This window comes from Gossypium arboreum, chromosome 7 (genome assembly GCF_025698485.1).
Source record: "Gossypium arboreum isolate Shixiya-1 chromosome 7, ASM2569848v2, whole genome shotgun sequence".
Lineage (NCBI taxonomy): Eukaryota > Viridiplantae > Streptophyta > Magnoliopsida > Malvales > Malvaceae > Gossypium > Gossypium arboreum.
Genome location: NC_069076.1, coordinates 88,525,349 through 88,534,806, shown reverse-complemented (window position 1 = coordinate 88,534,806; position 9,458 = coordinate 88,525,349). Strand labels below are relative to the sequence as shown.

General features: G+C 39.1%; 1 non-coding gene across 1 annotated transcript; it reads left to right on the top strand.

Moving 5' to 3' along the window:
* The first annotated feature begins 8,515 nt into the window (after positions 1-8,515).
* On the top strand, positions 8,516-8,622 carry LOC128296180 (small nucleolar RNA R71). The gene has a single exon (XR_008286728.1). It is a non-coding gene; the product is annotated as a small nucleolar RNA R71 (small nucleolar RNA).
* The last annotated feature ends 836 nt before the right edge of the window (positions 8,623-9,458 follow it).

Sequence of the window (9,458 nt, the reverse complement as noted above, 5' to 3'; positions counted from 1 at the left end):
TAAATGGTGGACGCATAAACCGAGAATACCCGACAAACTGAATCTCCGACGGAACGAGGTCAATACCTTTCCAAATCAACTTAAGGTTGGAGATAGAGTTTTATTAGATGCCGCAGATCCCCACATTGTCGCTACCACACCGAATGAAGAAATTCCTCTTACGGTACTCAGTATTTTCCCATTCCGTACGGTCGAGGTGAGTCATTCCAAGTTTGGAACTTTTAAGGTAAACAACACACATTTAAAACCTTATTTTGATGAGATTAATAGCAGGAATGAGGAGTATAAACTCCTCAAACCATCGTGATCATTCAACGGAGAGGTAAGTCGAGCTTAAACTATAAATAAGCGCTTTTCGGGAGGCAACCTGAGCACTAACTGTATTAAATTCTTTAAAATTTAGTATTCGACATCTAACTTACTAATAGAACACTTGAATACAGGTTTTCCATAGAGACACGGCCAACCACACGGACGTGCGTAGGGCCGTGTAAAAACAGGACAAAAATTTCCCCAATCACGGGCTGCGATAAAACGCCACAGTCGTACGACATGGCCGTGGTCGAGCCTGCCAAAACAACATGGGCATTCGACACGCTCGTGTGGAAGAACCATGGGCGAACCTGTTAAAATAGCATAGGCGTGTTACACGCCCGTGTCTAATACCCGTGGTTGAACCTATCAAATGAACACAGGCGTGTATTAAATGTCAGACGCGCCTAATTTCAAAATTCGCAAATCACACTAGCTGAAAATTGGGGAACACGGGCGTGTTCCCTGGCCATGTGCCCCAAGATCTATAAATACCCTGTATTATTCACTTTTTTCCCCATTCAAAAACCCTAACCCTAGCCGCTGCAAGTCTACACGCCCTCCTTGCCACACCTGTACGCCGCTTCCCACTCTATTTTTGACGCTCAATCTCTCTCCCCTAGCGTTTGTTTACTCCTTTCACTTCTATTTTACTTATTTCTAATGCTTAGCATCAACATAATCTTCATATCTTTTGAACTATTCTTTATTTTGCTCATTATTCTATCATTTAATTTGTATTCTTAGGTTAGTCAAGTCATTACTATACTTATTCTCATGCTATTACCATGCTAATGTCTATCATTTAATTTGCATTCCTAGGATTAGTTATCATACATTCTGTGTTAAATCGAGATTAGGAAAACCTCATACCCATTACATTTATATTCTTATTCTCATTGTTATTGTGGTTGAGTTTGCTTTATATCAGAAGTCTTGGCTGAAATAAGTTAGTTCAAATTCATGACTTTTTACTTCTTCGAATTTGTTTACCTATTATTATTATTCGTTTATCTATTATTATTATTGTTTATATTACAGGCTTTTAATGTCGTCTTCACGAGGAAAGAAGGTTGTTGTCCCTGCTTTGAAAAAAAGGAAGGGAGTGTCATCCTCCGCGGGTCTAACCACTGAAATTCGTCACCCTCTCCTTCAGTTTCCCCGAGGGCCCCAAGAAGAACTTTTCTAAATCTTTCGAGTCCGACCTTTAATTGCAGGCCGTTGCATCAACTGGGCTGCCATAGAACAAGTTCAGTTGGCTGATGTGATTTAGGCCCTCCTAACCACTGACCCTTGAGAGCTGTTCTTTGAGATTATCGAGCCAACATACCTCGAGCTCACGATAGAACTATGCTCAACGTTCCATCTTCAGATAGAAATGATAAACTACGATGAGCCCGGCACGATCCAATTTCACCTAGGTTGGTTAGTCCGCCAGCTAAGCGTCTTAGAGTTCGGTGCTGCATTGGGCTTATATACAGAAAAGTTCAAAGAGGAGAATGACTTATATGCTCTCAGCCGCCATATCCATCATTCTTCTTTACGATGCTGGGACGCACTAGTACCAGGTGGGGCCACCTACAATCCCAGCCGCTCCAGGGCATCGGCTCTCCCTCCCTCTCTAAGGTACCTACACGCCATTTTGGCTCACATAATTACAGGGAGGCGAGAGAGCACCGACATCGTCAACACTCACGATGCTTACTTCTTATGGTACATGCCACACGGGCACGTCATCAACCTCGCCTATTTCATCGCCCTCGTGATTTAGCACCAGATGGAGCGGCATTGAAAGGGGATCATCTCCATTGGCCCCTGCGTGACCCGGTTGGCTCGACACTTCGGGTTCCTCAGCACCGCGACCCAAGAATCATCCCTTACCCTCATCGTTCAGATGTCTCCACAAGACATCTCGAGCATACTTAGCATGAGGATGATCGAGAGGCGCCGAGGAACCTACCCTCCCCAATATCATCTCGCTCAATCTACCGAGGAGAAAGCCTACGAGAACATTCCTGATGATGTCTCTCCACAGCACGAGGACCCACCGATTCAGCCACACCACCCTCTCGTCCAGTTCATGCGGTGGCTTCATATGCTGACATCTCTGAACGCCCCTGATCACATGATTCATAACAAGTAATAAATATTTATAATGAAGATCAAACCTAGACTAACTATTATCACGACGAAAAGGCAAGCGTACCTATCGAACAATAGTATAGTAATGGCAAGACCGGGACATCGTACCCAAGGGAACCAAAAGTACTAGTAATAACTATCTTTTTATTATCTAGCCTAAGAATAAACGGGTTTGTTTTAATTAACTAATTATTTAAACTAAGAACGCACAGAGAAAAGAATTGTGGAATTACTTTTGGGAAAATCGATTAACTTGAGACAATACCTAAGGAAAAATCCACCTAGACTGTACTTGTTATTCTGGCTCCGAATCGGACGATTTATTTATTCAACTTGTTCCGTAGAGATCTCTAAGTTATGTTATTATCCCTATTCAAGACTAATAACGTCTAATCCTTAGATTGAATAACTGAGACTTTTCTCTAATTAACACGCTAAGGTTGCATTAACTCGATCTATGGATACCCTTATTAGGTTTCACCCTAATCTGGCAAAATCTTGTCACCCTATTTCTAGGCTCATAATCAACTCTGCTTAATTATGGCAAATGTACTCTTAGACAAGGTCTATTCCTTCTCTGAATAGGAGCGTCTCTTGAATCAGTATCTTGGATATCAGAGTAAGAATTAAGAACACATAATTAAGAATAAGTTAAATATTTATCATACAATTCAGAAAATAATAACAAGATTCGTCTTAGGTTTCATTCCCCTTAGGTATTTAGGGGATTTAGTTCATAACTAAATAAGAAAACATCTCAGAAGAATAAAGAATACAAAACATAAAGAAAACCCAAAACTCCTGAAGGGGAATTGAGGAGAGATCTTCAGTCTTGATGATGAATCCGGCTTCTGAGATGGATCAATCGGCTTCCTTGGGCTAATTTCTTACCTCTCTTCTCTGTCTCCCTTTTTCTCCTCCTCTAGTGCGTATTTATAGGCTTTGAAAAGCCTAGAAACCCTCCAAAGTAGTCTTTTCTGAATTGGACTTAACTTGGGCTCAGCAGGGTCACGCTTGTGTGACATGGCCGTGTGACGTAATTGCCAGGCCGTGTTCGATCCATTAAATTGAACACGGGCGTGTAGGTCAATGGCCAGGCCGTGTGAATCGTGAAAGCCTTGGTCGACACCCTCAAAAGACATGGGCGTGTGAGCTACCCGTGTGGCAAGGCTTAGGCCGTGTCATCTTCTCGATTTGGTCTGTTTTGTCTCTTTTTGGCTCATTTTTGGCTCCTTTTGACTCTTGGTGCTCTTCTGAGTACAAAACATGAAATTAAAGCATTAGGAGCATCGAATTCACCAATTCTAATGAGAAATCATCTATAAAATGCATTGAACATAGGGTAAAAAATATATAATTTACGGTTTATCAAATACCCCCACACTTAAGCATTTGCTTGTCCTCAAGCAAAATTCTCAACTCATAATCAAGATAAATTTTTCTCAACTTATAATTCTTATCAATAATATCTCAAAATAATCTACAGATAATCATACATTGAGAGTTCAACTAAAAGAACATAAAAGTTTCAAACATTCGAAGTTAAGTATTTTATTCATGCAAACGTGGGTGTCTCCCCTCATCTAAGTAATTACCTTTAATTCAGAATATCATAAAGTTTCACATCCTCACTATAGATTCACTCAAATCACTCAAGGTGTTTAAGGACAATAAATGAAGCACTCAATAGTCAATAATGAAAAGTCATTACCATAGGCTTGCATGAAAATCAAATCCCCGCCACTATAATTTAAGTTGATACATCAATCAAAAGGTCTTTAGAGGGTTGTAATGAGGTTTGGTTAGCGGGTGTGGTCACAAGCTGAAAAAAGGGTTAGAATCGAGATTGAATTGAAAAGTTGCCTAACTAGAAAAAGAGTTAATCTTCACTTGCGTACAACAGAGCTTCTCTCAGAATATGAAATTACTAATATGTATACATAGTTTTTTTTTTTTTAAGAAGAAGTTAAATAAAGAAGAAAAACATAGCTAAACAACTTTTCCAACTCAGATCTCAACAAAAATAGGGATCAAATTAATTTGGGGGATTTTAACAATAATGGGTTAATGGTTAATATTAAGGGTAATACAAGGAATGGCTTGTCAGGCCAAAGGGGGTTTACTAGGGGTTAATCGTGGAGGTAGGCTTTTCATGGCATGAATGAGTTAATCCTAAGTGCCTTAATCATTTTGATATATCAAATCAAATGTTGTGGTCTCGACATGCATAATCAAGCAAGTTCTAGAATAACAGTTCAATACTGACGCACTCAAAGCAATAATAAAAGTGAGCATGAAAAGATGAATAGTTGCTCAAAAGGCTCAAAAATCTCACAAAAATTATGGCTTTTTGATATTTAAACTCGTGAATTCTAATTCAAAGTAATATCTAGACTTGGGGAAACTGCCTATAATTTTAATTTCTTAAAAATCAACTTATCATGCTTGATTCTCTAATGTCTTAAAGTTAAAATAATCAATGCATAAATCCCTATGTTTTAATTCAAGATATATCAATTAAAATCATAAATCAATTAAAATTTATCCTAAAATAATATGAAAGCTTTTCAAGAGGACAAGGCAATCATTAATAAATACCCCCCACACTTAAGATGTACATTGCCTTCAATGAACAAAGATAAATATTAGAGAATAAAAATAAGATAGGGAGAGAAGTGAAACTTCCTGTATGATGAATTCCTCGAATTTAGAGATTTGGTGAGTGATCGGTTTGAGAGTGGAGGAGAATACTCCGGCGGTCGTAGAGGTTCATTAGGCCATAAGTCCTGCGCCAAAAGAATATTATATCTAGTGGTAGCTATGGTCGTAGTCGAGCAGGACATGGCAGTCGTGGAGAACCTTCTTCGGTGGAGTTGTAGTTCCTATGTGATGATGAGCTTAGGAGTTCTATATAACTATGATAAAATCAGGAACTTTTTAGGAGATATTAGGAAGTATAAGGATTCGAAAAGAAATAACCGAGATAAAGAATAAAAATAAAATTCTAAAATCTAATAAAAATAATAGAAATAGTTTCAACAATAAGTATAAATAATAAATAATAAATAAATATTTCTAAACATCTTCATCGTTGGATGGTTCGCAAGGCGGGACTGGCGATGAGATGGGAAAGTGCTGACAACTCTGCTGTAGAATAGCATCAATGTTGTCAAATTGTTGAAAACGTTGAAACTCGAATCGGATGAGGTGCTCAGAGATGTTAGCATATGAAGCTACCACATAAACTGGACGAGAAGGTGGCGGTGGCTGAGAATAGGGATCATGGAGTGGAGCAGGGGAGATTTCGGCTAGGGCTTTGGAAAGGAAGAGGAAAATGAACAGTGATTTGCTTATATAGGGAAAGACCACACGGCCTAGGGCTACGCCCGTGTTCTTATGAGGTTGAGCCTGTTTGTTTCGAATTTTGCAATTTTAGTTCGTGCTTAGCTATAATCCCACGCCCTTGTTTCTTGGGCGTGTGTGGTACAAGGCCATATGGTACGGCCGTGCCTAGCTGTGTTCACTTCTACCCCTCCCATGTTAAGGTACCACACCCGTGTATGGTTGTCTACGGCTTAATGGCACGGGCGTGTCTCACGCCTGTGTCGAAGAAACAGAATCAAGTCTTGTTCCTGGAACGCCCGTGGGTTTCCATTCCCACACCCATGTACGTATCAAATTCATCCACGGCCATGTCGTACGGCCGTGGGGATTTATCGCATCCTGTGTTTTGGGGAAATCATGTCCTGCTTCAACACTGCTGTATCGCACGACCGTGTGTCTTCCCCTGTTTGGCCACGGCTTTAGGCACGCCTGTGTGCCTGGCTGTGTGTGCTGAAAACTTTACAATTCAAAAATTAAGTTAATTGATTCGAAGTGTGAGAAAATAAAAATAAAAATAAAGAAATCAAAATATGTTAGTGCTCGGGTTGCCTCCCAAAAAGTGCTTATTTATAGTCTAAGCTCGACTTACCTCTCCGTTGAATGATCATGGTGGTTTGAGGAGTTCATACTCCTCATTCCTGTTGTCAATTTTAAAATAAGATTTTAAACGGGTGTTGTTTACCTTAATAGTGCCGAACTTGGGATGACTCACCTCCACTGTACCGAATGGAAAAATACTTCATGGACATGAAGAAGAGAAATGCTATCCCCACTCAGACCAAGACATAACTTTGACTTTCGTTTGTTTGCTGTGTTTCCATGTTGCGTTTTAAGATTTATTGATTGCCGTAAGAGGGATTTCCTCATTTGGTGTGATAGTGACAATGTGAGGATCAATGGCATCTAGTAAGACTGTATCGCCAACCTTAAATTGATTAGGAGAGGTATCGGGATTATTTCTGCGTAGTTTCGGTTTATCATGTGTTCTTGGTTTGTGTTCTCGCCATTCATCTAACTCCTTTATTCGTAGTCTTCGTTCTTCATGGACGTCTTTGTTCTCTTCATGATAGTAGCGCACTATCTTTGTTGTCTTTGTTCGAGGAAGTTCCTGCAAGGATGATTGAATATTAATTTTATCATCGACAGTTTTTATAGCAGTATCTTGAGTTTTAGAGGTTTTGACTGAGTCGGGTGCTTGGAGTGTTACTACGTCATCACCTGCACGAAGTGTTAGCTCTCCTATGCCGACATTAATAATGGTTCTGACAGTTGCTAAAAAAGGTCGTCCTAAAATTAGAAGTACCTCGTTATCCTCATCCATATCTAAGACAACAAAGTCTACTGGGTAAATAAATTTATCAATTTTAACAAAAATGTCTTCGATAATACCCTTAGGAAATCTAACTATTTTGTCAGCCAATTGTATGCTCATCTTAGTCTGTTTGGATTTACCGAGACCTAGTCGTTTAAACATTTTATATGGCATAACATTTATACTTGCCCCTAGATCAGATAAAGCATTATTCACAGATAGACTACGAATTAAGCAAGGAATTGTAAAACTCCCTGGGTCTTTCAATTTGTTAGGTAGCTCATTCTTTAGAATAGCTGAGCAGACTGCATTGAGTTCCGCATGTGATGTAGCGTCTAATTTCCTTTTATTGCTCAGAATTTCCTTTAAGAATTTTGCTGAGTTAGGCATCTGTGAAAGAACTTCAATAAAGGGTAAGTTAATATGTAATTTCTTTAAGAGTTAGACAAACTTACCGAATTGTTCTTTTGTTCTATCTTTCATCATTGCTTTAGGATATGGCACACGAGGTTCATGATTTGTACTTACCTGTTTGGGATCATTATTGTTTACCTCTTCCCATCATTTGTTCATCGCGTTGTCTTGCTGTAATTCTGGCTCGGGTGCAATGAATCCTTCCTTAACTTGAGTGCTAATTGCATTGAGATGTTCCCTCGGATTAGGTTCAGTATTACTTGGTAGGCTACCTTGTGGTCGTTCGGAGATTAGTTTGGATAGCTAGCCTATTTGAGTTTCGAGTGCTTGGATCGATGCTTGTTGATTCTTAAGTGCTGTCTCGGTATTTTGGAAACGGGTTTCTGACATTGAGATAAATTTAGAAAGCATCTCTTCAAGGTTTGGTTTTTTCTCTTGTTGATAAGGTGGCTGTTGAAAACCCTGAGGATTTTGTGGCTTTGGATTTTCTTGACCTCCCCAGGAAAAATTTGGGTGGTTCCTCCAACCTGCATTATAAGTATTACTGTATGGGTTATTTTGAGATCTAAAGTTATTATTACCCATATAGTTTACTTGTTCCTCTTCGGTTGTAGGATTAAAGGATTGATATTCTGTATGCACACCTCCTCCGCTTGAGTCACACCTCAATACTGAATGTACCTGCGTAGAACCAAGTAAACCGTCAATCTTTTTATTTAGAAGTTCTACCTGATTAGAGAGCGTGGTGACTGAATCGAGGTTATAGACGCCAGCTGTTTTCGTTGGCTTTGTCCTCATAACTTGCCACTGATAGTTGTTCAGTGATATCTCCTCTATGAATTCGTAGGCATCTTCCAGTGTTTTATTGTTGATGGTTCCGCCAGCAACTGCGTCAATCATTTGTCTTGTCGAGGGATTCACACCATTGTAGAACGTTTGAACTTGAGCGGTAACCCATGGTGAGGGCACCTTCTCAGTAAGTTCTTGTATCTCTCCCATGCATCGTAAAGTGTTTCTAAATCCATCTACACAAAAGAAGAGATATCATTACGCAATTTAGCCATTATAGCCGGCGGAAAATAATTTAATAAAAACTTCTAGGTCATTTGTTCCCAAGTAGTGATAGACCCTCGTGGTAACGAGTTCAACCACTGTTTAGCTTTGTTTCTCAATGAAAAGGGAAATAACTGAAGACGAATGGTATCATCAGAAATGCCATTGATTTTGAATATATCACAAAATTCAAGAAAATTCACCAAATGCGTGTTGGGATCCTCATCCTGCAAACCATCAAACTGAACAAACTGTTGTATCATCTGAATTGTGTTAGGTTTTAGTTCGAAATTATTTGCAGCAATAGCAGGTCTAACTATACTAGACTCAGTTCTTGTTAAAGAAGGTTTAGCATAGTCATACATAGTACGTGGAGCAGGATTTTGATTAGCTGCAATTTCAGGAGGCAGCTGATCACCTGGGTTTTCAGCCATCTCGTCGGTTGGGGTTTAAGTATCGTTTTCTCACTCGTTCTCCGTGTAGCGTAAACTACGCCTTATTTCTCTTTGATTTTTGTGAATTGTACGATCGATTTCTTCGTCAAAGACTAATGGTCCTGACAGGTTTCTTCTAGTCATAAACTATAAAAAAAACTGCCAAGAGAGAAAAAGTATATTAAAAAATAATAAAATAAAATAAAATTGCAAGAAAAATAAAGGGCTAAAGTAATAAAAATTTAGTGTTCCTAATATTTCAGTTCCCCAGCAACGGCGCCAAAAACTTGATCGCGTGATTCGTAACAAGTAATAAATATTTATAATGAAGATCAAACTTAGACTAACAATTATCACGACAAAAAGGCAACCGTACCTATCGAACAATAGTATAGTAATGGCAAGAC